The sequence below is a fragment of the Patagioenas fasciata genome, chromosome 11 (assembly GCF_037038585.1).
Source record: "Patagioenas fasciata isolate bPatFas1 chromosome 11, bPatFas1.hap1, whole genome shotgun sequence".
In the NCBI taxonomy this organism is placed as follows: Eukaryota; Metazoa; Chordata; class Aves; order Columbiformes; family Columbidae; genus Patagioenas; species Patagioenas fasciata.
Genome location: NC_092530.1, coordinates 23022542 through 23041800, shown reverse-complemented (window position 1 = coordinate 23041800; position 19259 = coordinate 23022542). Strand labels below are relative to the sequence as shown.

At 39.2% G+C, this 19259-nt stretch overlaps 1 protein-coding gene across 10 annotated transcripts in view; it reads left to right on the top strand.

Moving 5' to 3' along the window:
* The window catches only part of AFF2 (ALF transcription elongation factor 2), a 326277-nt gene that overhangs the window by 17949 nt on the left and 289069 nt on the right, over positions 1 to 19259 (top strand). The window lies entirely within an intron of this gene.

Here is a 19259-nt window from a genome sequence, read left to right as displayed (position 1 = left end):
GTTTTAAGAAAAAAGAATACAATTACTTCCTGCCTGAGGAGCATGCTGCAAGGCTTCTTGTTTTGTTTTGTTTTTAGTTTTGTATTCACTAATTTACTGTTTGTTCTAGAGCAGCAGTGAGTGGGAGTTAAACTTTAAGTGCACATTTGGCTCTTTAAAAAGACATTTAGTGTACAATTACTGCTGTTTACCATCTTATAATTGTTGTGTGTTTAGGCTTAGTCAGGCTTAGTAAGATGGGTATCCGTAATCTTTGAGGGCTACAACTCCCTGTCCTAGTTTTTACAAAAAAGAAAGTAATTATAGATATTGAGATAGATACAGAGATAACACAACACTTTGTGCTGTGATGTTTTAGTGATTAGTGTAAAATAAACATATAGACTAAGAGAGAGGTTGTGGTAAAAGATGCTGTATGTGGCTGCAGTTTCAGTCAATGACATTCAATGTGATGCTCACATCAGATCTGGGAGTCAAAGCTTCTTGGCATCCCCAGATTTGCTGTTCCGTTGTTACACAGGTGCACAGTGTGCAAAACACCGGGTTTAAGTAAGCGGCCATATTTGTAGTAACAACTGAACGTTATACCACATCAGAGTAAAACTAACGAACTGTAGTCATGCCTCAAGTGGCAGCCCAATGAGCAGGGGTGTCAGCACATCCAGTGATATAGAGATATTTCCATTAGCTGTTTGTGGTGGACTTCTTTTTTTTTTTTTTTTTTAGATTAGAAATAGCAGAAAGGTGGGTGAGTATGTTTTTGGGAAGACCCAGATCTGTATCAGGATCTCAACAGTGCTTGAAGTGCGATTTATGGGAGCAACCAAGGGTTGGAAGACTCAGGTTTCCCAGTTTGAAGGCCATCACAGGAAAAAGGACAGTTGCATGTTCTAACATTGTTTCTCAGTAAAACTGTTTGTCTTTTTAATAATACATGCACAAAGCACTTGGGAAATATAGCTGAATCCAGGTGCAAAATACATACAGTAGTATTCCCATTTTACAGGTCTTTGTGACTTGGCAAATGTTACTTTGCAAACCTATGTTGTCTGGATTTTCTTAACAAGGACTTAACATCACTGAGGAATGGACCGAGATGGGGATGTGATGTCCACAGTGAAAATGTAAATAAAATTGTATGGATTTGTGCTTGGTTTGGCTGGGATAGAGTTAATTTTCTCCATAGTAGCTGGTATGGGGCTGTGGTTGGGATTTGTGTTGGAAACAGTGTTGATAACTCAGGGATGTTTCAGTTCCTGCTGAGTGGAGCTTATGGAGAGTCAAGGCCTTTTCTGCTCCTCACACCACCCACCAGTGAGTGGGCTGAGGGGGCACGAGAAGCTGGGAGGGGACACAGCTGAGGCCGATTGACCCAAGGGATATTCCACACCATATAACAACATGCTCAGCAATATAAAGCTGGGCAAAGAAAAGGGGGAATGTTCAGGTTCATGGTGTTTGTCTTCCCGAGTCAGTGTTACCCATGATGCAGCACTGCTTTCCTGGGGATGGCCGAGCACCTGCCTGAGATGGGAAGTGGTGAATGAATCCCTTGTTTTGCTTTGCTTGTGCGTGTGGCTTTTGTTTAACCTGTTAAACTGTCTTCATCTCAACCCACGTGTCTTCTCACTTTTACCCTTCCAGGTTTCTACCCCATTGTACTGCGGGGAAGTGAGTGAGCAGCTGTGTGGGGCAGGGTTACTGGCCATGACTGGGTTAATTTTGCCTTGAGCTTGATTTGAAGAGACAGTTGTCTGAAAGCAAAACGTAACAAATGTTTAACTGAAAGTGCCATACTGTTTGAAAGGCATGAGAGATAGATAGTTAAAAAGCATCATTAGCCAAAAAAAGTATCTTCTTTAATTCAGTTTTATAACCCACTGTAATTGGAAGACATAGCTCAACTGTTTTTCTTTAAACAGGAGAATATTATTGGATTTCAGGCCAGTCATCTGAAAGTTTTCACTTATAAACGTAATGAATGCTTTCAGCTGTATTTGTAAGAAATGTTTTTGCATTACAGATGCTCCAGAGAAACAAATCTGAGGGCTATTTTGTAACTGAAAGCCTTTGAGAAAATGTTCCTATCATTCAAAAAAGATCTGAAGCTCTGAGTATGTATTCTGGCTGTCATATTAACTTTCATACTCAGAATGCAAAGGACAACTAATCCTTCCATTCTTAGTAGGAGTCATATGCTGCTTTTTAACTTCTTTCTCCATGTTTTATTTTTAATGTAATTTGAATGGAAAAGGTGGATCTGGCATTATAAACTGGTTGTTTGTTGCTGTTCTTCTGATGTCACAGTGATGGGAGTTCCAGCAGCGTTACTTTTTTTGGAATAATATATACATTCTGCACGTAAACTTTGATCTTGTGTTTAGTCCTTCAAGTTGAAACCTGCGACACTTTCCTTTGGGCTTTATCTGTAACCTTTTAAAATCAACTGATATTTTTTAACAGACTGTGATTGTCTCTGGATTGAGGCCACAGAGCTTGAGTGCTTGGGTGTTACAGAGGTGGAATATGGGGAGGGAGGTGGGGAAAATCAAATCCACCCTCCTGTTTAAAGGGTGGAGATAAAGCTTGATATAGGACCCCACCTCTCCTTGATAAGGCTGCTCTGTCTGTGTTAATGCTGTTCTTCCTCGCTGTAGTGAACTTCACCCGCTGACATTAAATCCTCTGTCATATGTGATTGGTGTACAATCCTACTCTGTGATTTCCAGGCATGTCAAGGGATTTAGCTGTACAAGGTTTTTCTTGTATTTGAAATGCAACTTTTTGATAGTAATAGGAAGCATGGATCAAAATACATGGTTCATCTTTTTTGTACTCATGAAATCCTGTAACAACAGCCAAGCTAGTGAATACAGTTAATTTGTTCAGACTACTAACTAACAGGAGGAAAAAAAAAACCACAAACCAGAAATCCTGAAGCTTATTTACTTAAAAAAGTCTGGTTTTTGTGTGACTCCTAATTATTTTTTTAAAGACTGAAAATTTCAGCAATTTTATGTCACTACTGGCAGAAATTTTTTCAATTTAAAAAAGGATGGTTTTTGCCAGTGGAGGAGGAAAACTGTTTTACTTTAAGAAATAAATCTAAGAATCTCTTAATAAACACTAACATGACTCTGTTTTTATCTGTATGTGCTTTCATAAAAGGTTCTTTTTAGTTCAATACACATTTGGTTAAATCCTGCAGTACCTTAATGCCTTTCATGCTAGTGCGTCCCAAGGCACTTTACAATTTGTAAAGTTAACATTAGAAATGCAGCACATAAATTCCCTAAGACAATCCTTTTTAAAATGCTGAATAAAATATCTAAACTGTTAACTTTGGATTAAATGGCCCAGCAGTTGGTGCATTTTTCCTTTCTGTGGAAAATATGTTTGAAACAAATGACTGAAATGAATAAAGGCTCTGTAAATAATATGACTTCAAATGATATTCATGGGGGCCAAAATCTGCCATTCTGCAGGAGGAAGTCTAGACATGTACAAAGTTCAGCTCTGTTAATTAAGAGGGAGCAATACGCTGCAGTGAGTCAGAGCAATTTTATAATCCAAATGCTGCTAAAAGGGACTCTTGTCAACCTCAGAATCTTATTTGTTTTATAATCACTGGTTAAGGAGACTTGCTGGCTGAGGAGATACGTGTCCCTCATCAGTTTGAATGCCATACAGCCTGGTAGTGACCAAGAGCTGTTGCCATCTGATAACTGTTTGTTAGGCTATGCAAAATAATTGTAGTCTCCAAACAGTTCCTAGTGTCAACGTCACAAAACCCACCCCCACGCTTGGCACTAATTATTGCCCTCGCTGGCAGCCACTGTGAGAGGCCAAGGTTTGACTGTTTCCCCTTTCTGTGCTTGCAGTGGTCCTGCTGGGGGTGTGTGTGTCTGGTTTGTGGTTAAACGGTGGAGGCTCTGTTCTCTGCAGGGCTGCCAGCCTGGCATCTTTCAGAAGTACTGATTTTTATCATTAAGAAAACAAGATCCTTCATCGTTTTTTCACTCCACCTTTAGATTTGCTGCAAGCTGATTTTTTTATATTGATGCACGTTTGGGTGTTTATCTGTTTTTTTGTTTGGTTGGTTTTTTTTTTAAACAAAACAAAAACCCAACCCAAAACAACCCTAAGAAACCAACAGATCAAAACAAAAGCAGTGGCAGGTATGAATTTGTTGTTCAGGATGAAGCCAGAAAGAATTGGTGCTTTTATTTACTTCTTTTTTTTTTTTTTTTTAATTTCCAAATTAAAAGAAATAAAATATATGCTGAAAAATAAACCCAAGAATAACAGCCAGCTGATAGCAGTGGAATACATAAGAGGAAAAAAACCCAGGATTATGCAGCCTCGGAAAGAGCTAACAGATGTTCAGGGCGGGTTAGAAAAACAACATGATCAACAGTATGAAAGCCGCGACAGATCTAAACAAAACCCCAAAATAGATGCAATTCTAGAATAAGCCTGAAAAAGAGAAAATCATTATAGGCTTTCCTCAGCACAGCCGCTGGTCTCTGATAAAACAAGGCTGAAAATTCTCAAAAAGGAGATTTATCCTGAGGTGGGTTTGCAACTTCATTGCTAGAGACTTCTCAGGCACTTCTGCCAGTGAGTAAATTGGAAACAGGATAAAAAGGAGCAGTCTGTTCCTCAGGCAGGAAAGGTGCCTGAAGTAAGAGCTAATTACTGACCCTCTAACAGAGTGACACTTTCTTAGGAATTGGGAACATAGTTGTTGTGTCACTTGAAGTAGGTTTTTTAATTTTACTGGACAACTTGAGCTGGAAGGAAGTCCACACAGACCACGTAGTTGTATAAAATTACCTCTCTCACCCTTAATGTGGTGGTGTGCATTCCCATAAGATGAAAGAAATCTGAAGCGTGGGGGAAGCCACATCAGTGTTCAGTGGTGTCAGGGTTGCTGGTGTCCCTTGCTGTGGACCACGGCCACAGCTCCAAGGCTCAGGTCTGTGTTATTGTCTGGCTTAACCGTCCTTCTCCCTCAGCACTGGAGAAATTGCTTTTTGGGGCAGATAGGAGAGCAGGCTGTTTCAGGGGGGTTCGGGCTGCCATTGAGATCCATAACAGTTTTCTTTCCAACACTGGTGAGGGGGGAGTGAGCTGTGACTAAAAAGTGCCACTTCAAAAAGGCAAATATTGATGGGTCTGGCTGTTACTCTAGATTTGAGTAAGATAGGATACCATCCTGTTCTTGTCATAACATTGGGGAAGCACCAGAGTGACATATTGTGACTTAGTGCCACATGAAGGGTGTGATGCCCAGGCCGGTGCCTGCTGCTGGGTCCCATGGAACAGGCACCGTGTTGGGCAAGGTGTGCTCCTGCTGCTTGGCCTCACACCAGCCTGCTCTGGGCTCCAGGAAACCTTCTCAAAATGCTCATTATTGAATCTACATGAATTTGTATAAATTATGCAAATCAAGTAGCAGTTGCACACTGCCGTGGTTTAGGTGGATCTCGTGCTGTACTTACAGCTTCATGTTGGACTGATGCAGGTTTTATTCAGTACAGTAAATGGGTTTTCTGTGGAGTGTTTGGAAAGCAGCTGGTGGCGATAATTGGTTGTAGGTCACAGTGGCGCAGTCTGTTAGCATTTGTTTAATATGTTCTTCAATGGAGAAATCTGGAAGGTCAGTGAGCTTAACTTGCTGATGTACCTGGCTTGAACCAACACCACTTGGGCCATTTTTCTGTCGTGAGGTATTTGTGAAAACATTAAATTGATCGTGTGTTTTATTAAAAATAGGTAATTAATTTGTCTTTCCTCAGGTTTAGGAAACTGTGAAGTTAATGTTGAATCCTACAGAAGCGGGGCAGTTTTCAGTAGTTGCCTTGGTTTGCAGTGTTGCCCTCGCTTTGCATCCCTGTGCCACTGGCTGCTTCCCCTCCTGTCCTGTGGTGACATCCAGCATCTTCCCTGAGATCTGGGCATGCATTTCCAGAAGAAATCCAGCTCTAACTTTTTAGATGAAAAGGTTAAAGACTTTGACACAAGATAATTATAAAAGGCAAATTAATCTTTTCTTGAATCAAAAATTATTGTGTAAAAGAGTGTGTAAATTATGGCGTGCAAGTTAAGTAATGGCTTTTATACTGAAATCGGGAATTACTGTGATGAAGGAGATGGTGTCAAACTGGGGTAATTTATTTCGTTTTGGTTTCTCAGATCTGCAATGAATTTAGGAAATTCAAATTTATAGCAAGTGGGTCTTTTACTGTAAGAGTTTCTCTGCAAGAATGGGAATACTTTGTGACTTCCATTGGGGTCATATTCATACCATTATTCTAGCTAGGACTTCCAGTTAGAAAATTCCTATGTATGATTTGTTCTACTGGCTTCTTTAAATGGATTTTTCAAGCTTTCAATGTTATTTCCAATTATTTATTTACCTTGCATCACTGCTCTTCAGCGTTTGAACAGGGATGTGATGATGAGCATAATGCAGTATTTTGCTAATAAACCATAAAACCTTCCACTGTTTTCCTTTTTTTGTAGATGGTTTTGAAGTTAAGGAATTTCTTTCCAAACCACACTGGAGTACTAAGAGCCCAATTTGAAGTCTTCCTGTAAAGAAAAATGGAGGTTCTTCAAGTTATAATTTTGGGAAATTAAGTCAGGTTAACTCTAAGGGCTTAACTTTCTCCCCAATGGAGGATGGTTATGGATTGGTCATGAGCACAATTCACCTTGGAGTTGCAGCACTTCATACAGAACAGCATTGTTGATGCTGCAGAGCATGTAGTCTGCCCTGCGCTAAATCTAAACCTTGCGTGTAGAGTCCTTCTGCGTGTGTTTGAAGAAATGAGCAGGCTAGATATCTGCAGTATCTAAACTCTGCTCTTTTGTAAACAGAATGGCTATTTTTGAACCTTGAGCAGGATGTTTCTGGTGAAGGGATAATGCAGATGGATCCCTGCGTGCGCACAGACGCACACGCGCGTTCATCGCGCGGTGAACGGGCTGTGCGCATCATTCATTTAACTGGCAATTCTTTTGTGGTGTCAGTATCATTTCCTAGCAAAACTGGCTAAAGGAATTGTTTCAAACACAAAAGATGTTTTGAACTGGCCTAATTACTTGCTCAACAGCCAATAACTTTGGGAATTGTTTTCTGTGTGAATTCTAGATACAAATTGGGATATCTTTCCATTTGTTTAAAAAAGATTAGGCCAATAGGAGAAAAAAGGATCTTTACCCATTTTCACTGAGCAGTGAAGTTTGAATATACAGCTTGCAATTGAAACTATTTTTTTTCCCAAAGCCTTTGAGGCCTGTTTCTCAGTCTAGTGTAAACAATTTATTGTTAAATTCCTAGAATATTTGCATTTTAATTAAAGACAGTTTTAATTAAATACAAAACTTTAATCAGAAAAGCAGAGTTTAGGCAGATAGTGTACTTGCATGCTAAGCAAGTGTATTCTGAGGGGACCTGTACTCTGTATAAAACTGGTTTGTGTGGTAGTTGAAGCAGGAGAGTTGTAAATATATCTTTCTTGCCTAACTTACCTACAAACAGTAATCTCCCTCCTATGTCTTTTATCTTGAATAAGATATTCTTCCTACAAACATTTAAGCAAAAGTGAGGGTGATGCAGAAATCTTAAAGGGACAGTGAGCAGAAAAAAGTTTATTTTGAAGTCATAAGGACGCCAATAAAAGGAAATATTAAAATTACTGTTGCGTTTTTTAAGTGTTCTGTTTCAGTTATGTGTTCAGGTTTTTTTTGCGGAAACATAGACGATACTGTGACCATTTGATGTTAGACAATAAATGTCACATCTGGATTTGCCTGTACTTGACAATACTTTAATGCTGATGCTGTAACAGCATCTTGAGTTACGACCCATTGGTTCTGCCCTGTTTGTTGATGAAGCAATCTGTGATCAGTCATAGAATTCATTAGGGACCTAATGGGCACATGTATAATAGAAAGTTGGGGTCTACCATGATGTCATTAAGTAAACTGTGATATCTAACTGGCAAATGAATTTGTGGAGCTTTCCTCCTTCGTTATGGTGAGAATTTGCTCAGACCAGGACTGCATACCAGAATATTTGGAGTAAATCCTTCCATGGTGAGCTATGAACTAGTCTTCTGAGAAATACAGTGATAGCTCAACCCTGAGACATTTTGATTTGTGGTTGTTGTACATGTTTATTTTTATATATAAAGGTTTTAGTATCCTAAGGTAGACAAGAAACAGGTAATCTTCTGTGCCCCTGTTGGAATTCACTTAATCCTTTATAAAATAACAACTAAGAACTGAAATTAAAAACAGTCATAATATGAAAAGAGGGTATTTCATGTTTAACCATAGCTACATATTTTGAAAGCAGTACTTCTAATTAAGGTCTCATCATTGACAAACTGCTCAAAAAAATAGAATGCAGGTGTCACTCGAGATCTGTTTAAGCCTGAGACTTCAGCTGTGATTTAGTATAATATTGGCATTGTGTTTTAATTCAAAATGTATGTATAGCATGCATATAAAAATATTTTATCTGAGGCTTAAAGTTACTTGCGGTAATGGCAAAGCAGTTACTACATTACCTGTTGCTAACAGGAAAAGTGCTGCATATAAATATTTTTAGTCAATAATGTATTTTTAAAAAGGTTTCTCAGTGGGATCAGATTTATGTTGTCAGAAAAATTTATTCAGCTGCCAAGCGCGGATGCCCGGCACGTCATGTATTCGAAGATTTACAAAGCAGTTTCTTCCCGGCCGTCAGTTGGATGTGGTTACGGCAGGGCTGTGTAGAGAACTGGGGAATCAGTCCAGGACTCCTTTTGTGCAAAATCCTGCCTTAGGTTGGTACGATCCAATAAACCTCTGCCTCCACATGTCTGTAAGCAGCTTCTGGTAGCGTTAGATACTCAGGTCAAGAAGGGGCAGAGCACTGGAGTCAGGATCTGTGGTATGGATCTGAGAACAGAATTTTGCCTGAAGCATTTGAGATTTTCCTTATATATTAAATGGGCCGTTTTTCTCCCCTATTACTTGTGCGTTGCTGCCAGCTGCAGTTCAGCTAGGTAGAGAGCGTAGCTTGATTCTTTGGTTTTCCCAGGTAAAAAGTAGAGGATAATACTATTTGTGCATTAGATTTCACGAAGTGTTTATGTTTCAACCATAAGAAGCCTGCATCTTGTTTGTTGTACAGAATATGTATATCATGAGAAAAATATGCTTGAACAGAGATTTCATGTTGCGTAGAGTAGCCAAACTGTCTAATGAGTGAAAAAGAACAACACGGCTTATATCCACTTTAAAACTAGTGATCAAAAAATAACTGAAATTCAACTCCTTTGAAAATTAAAAGCCTTTAAAGTATTTAAAAAGTCATAATTCCCATTTGTTGTTACAGTTCCAAGATCAGTTTGTGAACTTGTTGCATCAGTCTTTATACCTTTTGATGGAGCTGTATTCAGTGACACTGAATTTGTTCCAAGCATTTTAAATGGTTGAATGGAATCTCTTCTCCTATGAGGTAGCAAAAGCCAAGTGGGTTTTTAGCTGCTTAATTAGCCTGGTTCATTAAATGATTTGGTGTAGGGGATGTCAGGAAGAATTTGACATATCTGTGCTGACTTTGAGGTGATCCATCAATTTATCAAATAAAGACCTGGAATTATCTCTCTCTTTGTTTGTTTGTTTGGGATGGGTTTTTTTTTGATCAATAGGTATGAATAAGGAGGACTCTTTTCCCTTCATTTTATGTCCTTTCTGAGTAATTCTAGTTATCTAATCAGCATAAAATTTGCACTGCAGTTAAATAGCAAGGCAAGATTATACCTGATAATACACTTATTTTCTAAAAGAAAAAGAATATAATAACAGGATTCTGTATTGATTGTGCTGCTAATTCTGCCTGGTAGCACAGACTGGCAGAAGGCAGGTAGCTGAATTGTGTTTAACGGTTTTATTGTGATGTGACTAAGATGGATGTGACATCGTCCTCTATTATTCGTTTGAGAGTGTGGACACTAATGAAGCCATTAGCTGAGCTAAGGCAAGTGAAGAAAATAGGGAAATTACCATTATTCTGAAGCCATTAAGTTGTAATCTGCCACTTTCTCTCCTTACTCAAAAAGGCATCTTCTTTTTAAGGCCTCCCTGGCTGTCCTTTAAAGATTCATTAATTCATTAACTTTCCAAAGGAGATGGAGGAAACACAATTGAAATTTTAATCAGCTCGGCATGTCATATTATTAACATTTGGAGTGTATCTGTATGCACTGTTGCACCACATCAGGTTAAGGTTAAATAAACTACATTACAGCAAATAATGTTCTGTTTCATACCGTAAAACATAAAATGTTGAAGGCAGAAATTGGTTTCATGGTTAAATTAAATTACGATACACAGCTCGTATTATAAATTCTGTTACTCAATTGTATGCTCTTTGGAGGAAATGCAATATAACCTCTGTGTTATCAACGTTAATATTTTCAAAATATTCATGGTGAGTCTATTCTGTGAAAGGATATAGAAAACTACAAAACTTTGTTTTATAGATGTCTGCTCTACTATATACTCACTTATGATCAGTGCTTTTAGTTTGTCTTTTGTAAAGTGACTGACTTATTTGAATGTCTCTCTTCTAATGGGTCATTCAGACATTATGAACAATTACAGCTGCGAAAGTTTCTTTGTTATTACTTTCATTTAGATACTGTGGAGCGCTATTTTTATCTATCACTACTTTATTATAAAAAAAAAATCCCCTTTGCTTCGGTTGGACTGGAGCATCCTGGAGCAGCTTTTGGCTTGTGCTGTGGAACTGATTGAGATACAGCTGTGATAAAATGGGTGAACGCTCTATCTGAACAACTAAAATACCCCAAATGTACAGAGGAGGTGACTCGAACCTGAATATGGGAACACTCTGTTTCATTCCAGGTAACCAACAGAAACTTTTTCTGGGGAAAAAAAACCCACCCTGTTTCATTTTGGGCTTTTTAAAGAGCCGTTTTATTAATGGCTCAATTAAAAGAAGCCTGGGGTTCAGATGCTTTGTAGAAGATGCATGTTTTAAGGATTTGCTTGAAATTCTTTGAAACCATTCCAGGGATAGGGCTCACACATGCACAAGGATATTATGGAAAAAAAAAAGGTGTAGAAACAATAAATCGAGGTGTGCCAATAGGTAAGATGAGGCACAAAGATGAAGGGAGGGTAATGGAGGTCTGAATGTGCTGTTGCTTCCATGAACTTAAAATTCCTTTCTAGGTTTTTATGAGCTTTCTTCCTCTTCCTATAATTTTGTTTGGAAACACTTTGCTTCTGGACCATTTTGCCCTTGTGCTGTATCAAAGAACTTTTAAGCAGTTATATAACAAAGGCTGCAGTTTGATGTTAGTATTTATGCTAGGCAGGCAAGCCTGGTATAAATCTGAGGTGTTTTTCTTTTCCTTTTTTTTTCCCTAGCTGTGATAGTGTCAGTTTGATATATCACCTTTCATGTTGTGTTTGTACTTGAGGTCAGGAAACTTCTGAGTTGTGCGTATCACCAGCATTGTAAATACAAAGTAGCCTTTGGCACCTTAGTGTGGTGCCTTGCAGTGGATTTGTCAAAACAAAACAAAATCCTCTCTTTTGTTTTCCCCTGGAGTCAATTACACTCAGGATGAAGCGGTTAGTGACACCAAGGATAGCAGTTGAAGCATTGCAGGTTAACCTGCTTATCAGAAGTGCTGGCATCGGTATTTTCTAGTATCACTGGCTGGCTTTACTGGTCCTTTGAGAACTTCGGCTTTCACCAGGACTTCCAAAGCTCACTAGAGTTTCTTTGCATATTTTGAGCTTCCAAAATGTACCCACCTAAATAAACTGATTCTTCTGTGTCAGTGCTGGCAGTGTTTCAGGGCAGGACCTTTCTTCTTTTGCCTATGAACAAACCCTTTGATCAGGGTAGTGGAGCGGTGGTTGTGTCTTCCAGCCCCGTGCCCTCTTGTGGGGACAGGGAAGACGTGTCAGCCTACAATGGCGTTGTAAATGTGGCTCAGGTGTTCCAATATTGCTGCTGCACATCAGATACAAGCTGGCTTTTCTAAGTAGTTTCCATATGTGGGATTAGATTTTTAGTCATGTTTTGAAAAGAATAAGGAATTCAAAATCCAAATGAGAAAAATAACTGCATGCTTCAGAAGCAGCAGAATGTAAATAATATATTGTTTTCAGTGCCTGCTCATTACACATCAGTAGATTAAGAAACTACTATTGTTTTGGGATGAGGTTTCCAGTTCTATCTGCTGACAAATAAGGTTTGGGTCCCAGTCACCTCTGCTGTGATGTTCTTTCCTTGAACAGAGCTTTCTTCCCATCTCCTTTCAGTGGCTGGAGATTACCATAATATATTTGAGTACAGTACAAGGTCCAGATATCCTGGCCAACAACCAAAGTATGCTCTGTACTTAATACTGCCTCAAATTTCTCATAAATGGTCTGTGATTATTCCAGTCACAAATAACATAGGGAGGCTTTGAGATAGAGTTTATGTCATAGGGTTATGAGTTCTTTTATAAATAAAGCCAGTCCTCAGGAGTGAGCAAGAGTAATGGTTGATCTTGAAAAATGAGGAATAGGACTGTGTTTTGAAGCTGGGTGAAAAATCCCACATGTTGTAACTTATTTATTTACTTGCATTACTCTGCACTTCTCCAAGCACTGAAACACAACCGGAACATAAGAACTTATTGCAGATCTGCAAAGTCCTGTACAGCGGGGACTGCTCTTAGTTATTGCTATCAGCGGCAATAAATGTAATAAACATAAACCTCTCACGACAGCCTCATACATCCCTCAGTCTGTGACTTCCCCAGCGGCCAAAAAATAGATGAACTTTGCAGTGGGCCTGAAAGGGCTTATCAGCAAACTCTGGGTCTGCAGGCTTGAGGAAAAGATCAGGTTTCAGTGTCTCACGTTCTTAATGGAAAATACTCTGTCATTGGGACCTTGAAAATTTTTGGGATGCTTTGGTCATAATTTTTGGCATCTTCCATATATGGAGTAGGAGACTTCTTAGTAGGCAAAATCTAAACTGGCAGGAGTGTTTGGAGCTAAAGCCGATGTCTGAGAGCCTACATCAAAATTAGCGCATGCAGACCTTGGAGCACCAGTGGTATGTGTGTAGTAGCCCCAAGAGTGTGCACCATTATCTTATGTTTTGCTTCAAAATACAAAGCATGGCTGAATCAGTAGAAGTTTCAGTGACAGCTGTCCTGAGTCTTTCCTAAGGTCCTTATGAAAACTCAGACCCTGCTTGTCTTCAAATGGTGTATCCATGGTGACTGCACTGCAGCATCCCTCTATAAAAGAGAGGTCCTGGGATTTGGTTTTGTTCCCCGCTCCCTTAAGCGTGTGTAGGCAGGGATCTTGGTGCTATGGGGTGGTCACCTGAGTAGGCTGAACTTAGGAAAAGCATTCCTTGTGAGCTTGGTTTGAGCTGGAAATACATGTGAATCAACAATGTGTCTGATTCAATTCTCCCTCTCGTGGTCAGATGAGGTCCTAGTCAGCCTTCAAGTACAGACATATTAGATGTTTCTATTTGTTAGATACAATCTGCATCTTTTTGAAGTCTCCCATGTTTGTACTACAACCAGAATTTAGTGGGGAGGTTACTGATAGTTCCTGAAATACATATATTGACTTTTTGCCACACCATGAGTGGACGGATTGGAGATCTGAACTGAACTGTGACATTCTGTGGAATTGTATTAACCTTACTTACACACACCTCCCCTAAGTGTTTCTAATTTGTCTCTGCTTAGGTGTTAAAGTACTTTTGAAACATAGCTCTGTTTATCATCCTCCTGGCACTCCTGTTGACTCCAGTGGGTGATACAGTGTAAGCTCTATTACTTTTAAAGGATGCTGCAGCATCGTTGACTTTCATAGGAGCACGCCTCTAAATAGAGTAAGATTTGCCTTTCTGTCTGTTATAAATAGCCTTGTTTGGTAAGGAAAGTCTTGAGGACTTTGTTCAATGATATTTGTCTCCCCAGAAGCCAAAAACCCACAAAACAACCCACCCAACTTAAAAAAAAAAAAAAAAAAAATGCACATATGTGCAGGATTAAGTGTTCCAAAATCAATTCTTAATTATTGTTTAATTGATTTCAGATATAAAAAGGAAACAAAAAATAAAAATTTCAAAGATATTATTTACACAGGGCTTAACAGCCGTATTCTGTCAAAATGGGTGTTAGAACAGTACCAGAATTCCATGATGGACAAAGCCACTGTGCACCAGCGTGCCTTTTGTTCTGTTTTATCACCGAGGAGCAGAAATTTTTATTTATTAGTTTTTCTGGTTTATTTCACAAATATTTTCCCTTACATGCATCATTTTAAGTCCTGCTAACACTTATGTTCATCCACTAACATGAGAATGTAATGCCACTGTTTTTAGAACTCCTGTTAAATTCCAAAGCAATAAGCTTAATTGCTTATTATGTATTTCTAAGTAGTTAGTTTCCTCAAAGAAATGGCTAAAGATTTTTCTCACACGTCTTAACTCAAATATTGTACTTTAGCGAGAAAATATTGATTTATTTCTGTTTACCCCCTGTGGAGAGCACCTTATCTCCAAGGCTGGGTTTTGTTACAATGACAGTTGACAGGATTCATATTTAGTCAAGTAAAGTCTGTCACTGTCAGTAAAAATGTTAAAGTGTAGCAGTAATAAAATATGATATTAATTTGGTGTTGGTTTTTTTTTTTTAATTGAAGTCAGTTTTTAATGATGCAGAGATTTTGGGGAGTTCAGGCTTATTGAATTAATTCATGCTAATTGTCTCATCTGCTTAGTATGTCATTTGTCTTTCATGAATATCAATGCCTACATTCATTTAATCCAAAATAATTAATACCCAAACAATTAATAATGAGATAGAATCCGAATTGAAAAGAACTTTAAATGGTGCTTAAATACATTCATGATTGTTAAGACTGAAAATAAATATTGTATTATGCTTCAAATTATTTTATCAGGAAAAAAAAAAAGAACAATTAATACAAAATTGTGTGCATCTTTTTGTTTTGCATGCCTATTATTGTTTTATTAGCAAGTATCTTGTGGCAGGTCAGGGATCAGCCGTATGTACCACAGTTCGGGCATCGTGCAGGCTCAGTCGAGGGGTGCTGGACGGCCCAGCTGGTGTCAGTGAAGTGCGGTGGCTGCCGAGCTGATGTCAGCAGGGAGGTAGGTGCCTTTGGAGAGTGATTCAGCAGCTCTCGGTGCTGACTAATCACTGGATTTAGCCACTAGCGAATGCAAGATCCACGGTGATGTCTGAGCTCCTGCCTTTTAGGGCTGGCATAAGGCTCTGACTCAGGGTTGTGTCTGCCCACTAATGATCCGGTGCCTACAGCTCTCTTCTGATGTGAGATAGCTGAGCCCGTCTTGTTTCCTTAGAACTGGCAAAACCCTCAACAAAATGTTTCTGCCTTAATAGCACTTTGTAGCTTTTCTGTAATAAGCTGGTGACAGAGAGCATGGCTTCGGGGCTCTCAGCACCCTGAGGGGCCAGAGCCTGCTGCCCTCAGCTGGGAGAGGGTCTCCCGGAGAAACCGACCTCCATGCACCTGCCTGAAGATGAGCTACAGCACAACCGAAAATGCAGCAGTTGCAGCACCAGAAGTAAGTTGAATCCTGCAGCCTTGTGGCCTGGGTTTCACCTGCAGGGGGTTGGTTTGGTCTTTGGTCTGCTACGGGGGACCTGGGGACAAGAAACTTCCTTACTGGTTTTCTAGCAGGTGGGAATTGGAGAAAATAGCCAGGATGACTAGTGCTAGTCTTGGCTGACAGATGTGAGCTGCTGTTTTAATGTGGGAGTGTATGCGTTGCGTGTGAGATTCAGCAGGACCTATGTGACCGTGTCTTCCACGCCGTGATGGGGTGGCTTTGTATCCAAAGCACTAGTCATTTGCACCAGTGTCATTTGCTGCTTTTGCTGCTTTTTGTTTAACAGATCTTTCATGCTGCTGAGGAAAAGATGTTAAAAATATGAAGGTGGATTAAGCAGGTTTGGAGGCAGTGGCTGAGAGCCTGTCTCTGGCTCCCCAAACCTGCCGTGCCCATCTGTGCTCTCAGGCACACTGGTGATGTCGGGACGTGGAGGCTTAGCCAGGTGTGGCCAGTGGTGAAATATGACCTGCTACACAATGTAACTGACATCTCTCCCCGGTCAGAGAACGGTGCACCCTTGGTCACCTCTTTCCTGAATGTTTTAGGATATTGGCCTCAGATATTCTTCCTCAGCAGCTTTCTGGTGGTCTCTGCACTTCAGGGAATTATCCCACCAAGCAAACTGGTGGACTCCATGAGCGTGTTCTGTGGATGTTATTTAACTTAATTTTCCTTACTACAGGTGTGCCTACAGGCTGTAACAGAGCTGGCATAGTTTGGCCATGCCCATTCTATAGTTAGAACTATGATCTGCTGCCTGGCCCAGGGGCCATGGTGATGTTGTTACAGTGATATGTTTTGTAGGTGGTTATCTGAGCTAGAGGTAGTTTGGATTTCCAAAGGTGAGAGTTGGGAAGTTTGAAAAGACAAAGGAGATCATGAACCTTGGATTTTTTTTTAAAGCATCTGTAAAATATCCTCAGCCTGGGCATTGTCAATTGTAGGTGTGTTTCTTCATTCACTTTAAATCTGACACATACGCAGGCTGCCGGGGCAAATGCTGTCCTGCCTTCCAGCTGTCTTCCTTGTGCTGGTGCTGGCTTTAAGGATGTCATGTTGTGAATCAGATCAAGCAAATAACCCTGCTGAAAGCATTCTCTTTTTTTTTTCTTTTTGGTGGGATGGGAATGGGAGGGAGGGAAATTACTTTGCGGCCAGATGAATTCTGTGGTCTATCTTCCTATGCAGCTGCATGAAAGCCACTGCTAACACAAGGAGGGGAACAAAATAACTGCTAAATTAAAATGTTTGTGGACTGCCATCTTTAGATAGGAGAAAATAAGTAGAATTACTTTATTAATATTTTTTACTATTACTTTGCTCTATATTTTGACACACTATAGGCTAGGACCATATGTCTGTAATAATTTTTCACTCTTGAAATGTAGAGTAGTCATCAGGCATGTTTTGTGGCTTCTCCATGTATGTCAACTGTGGTATTCATTGTTTACTAGAGGAAATACATTTATTGGTCGAAAAACATAACTTGACTTCGCACCACAGTAGCCTTAACGTGAATGATTATGCTGCATTTGCTTGATGGCGTTAGTGCTTCTTCAACACATTATTCTAAGATGTTTTATCCAATTCTTGCTGTTGCAACTCTGCCGTTTGTAAAGGGTGAAGATGCTGAGTAACTCTGTGGTCTGTGCTGGCCCAGTGGCTGTGGCTTCTGATCTTGCCATTACTTTTTCTATGTATTTTTTTTCAGTTTCTGTCTATGAATTTACTCAACACTACGCTGAAGAGTGTGTTTTACAAAGTGATTTACATTAACATGGAATTGGTATGCTATATTAATGTTGCTATTATAGAAATCCTGTTGTAGAATTCTGATTGATCTTTAATCAATGACCTGCATATCAAAAGTAAATAATGAGTGATTCTGGTGTTATATATATTTTAATTCTGTAAACATAATCTTAGTAGCTTGGTCGTAAAATTCCTGAAGCAGACAATTGCTTCAAATATAGCTTATGCTAAAGTGAATATATTCCTCATAAATGTCTATCTGTTATAAATTACCAGCTTCAGGTAGATGTAGTGAAATGCTTAAATCCATTCTGTTCCCATATTTTCTTAGTTTATTAAGACAGTATGACTTCAGTGGATGTGGGAGGCAGTAGGGGAAAAAATTTTGAATACATGTGAATAAACAGGTTTCCAGACAGGATACAGTGTTTTCTTCGCTTGTAGTATGTATTTTGAAGTATTAATTCACAAAGTACTTAACTCTGTAAATTCAGTTCGTGTTTTATATGCAAGATGCTTCTTGACTTTAAGCCTTTATACACAGAATTCACTCCGTTTACGTCTATCTCTGCATAAATAGCAATAATGCTTTAATTTATGGGTGTTTGCTGTTGGGCTTTGTTTCAATGAGTTCCATCCAAAAGGAATCGGAGCCTTCTATTCTTGCAGAAATGAATAAACCACGAGGTGAATTTTCATACAATGCGCTTCAAACCTGGAGTTCTCAGGGTATAATTTAGTTATTGCATTGGTGGTTTATGACCATATAAAGTGTAGGTGTGTAGGTAGGAGGTTAGATGGATGTACTTGTAAATGGCTGGGAGGAAGGAGGCTGAGTGTGGTCTCCAGCAGTGCGTATTTCAGCTCACAGTTTCACATCTCTAACCTAAGGCACTACATGTTACTAATTCTCCAAAAGCCAAAGATTTGTTTTACAGAAGAAAATTCTGATTTGATTAAGATATTGCTTCAAGACCTAATGTTCCTTTAGCAAATCATGCCGTGACTGAAAACCTACATGATTGGGAATAAACTGCATGTTATCTGAAAGAGAGCGAAAGCGCCTCATGATTTGGAATGATCCTGCAGAAGCAGCGTTTAGTGTAATGACAGTACACTTAGATTAATTATAGCACTGCTTGCAGGCGCCACTATATACTTGCTGTTGTGTCAGCACTTTTGCTGTTAACCCTGTGGTGCAAAAGTTTATAATTTGGCTCTAAAAAAGGACTACATTTTCTGGTTTGAATTCAGGCTTTGTGCTCCATGCACAGAATCAACTTTTACTTAGGGCCTGAATTTTATTCTTAACTTTTCAAAGTATATAGCTGTAGAAGTAATTGTATCTGTTTAATATCGTGTATGTCTTCTGCCATGCCAAATTTTGATGGAAAATTTAATTTCAGTAAATACCTAAACTGTCTTGTGATCACTTCAAATGGTCTGAAGTGAAGTGGGGAGACACTTGACCTGGAAAATTAAGGTGCATGTATGAAGCTACTGTTTTTCTACTCAGTACATGAGATAAATTTGGCTTAATGTATACTTATATGATTAGCTACAACGACTCTGAAGTATTGTTGTGATCTTCAATAAGCCTTGAACATGGCTTAAAAGGCTGTTTACAAAAATTTGGAAATACTCTAAAGAAGCTATTATCATGAGTTGTGTAAACGCTACGGGGTGATTTTTAAGAATAAACATTCGAAATATACTATGGTCATAGAAACACCAATGAAATTAAGTAACTTCTTGACTAAGTCAGAATGTGCTTCATCCTGATTTT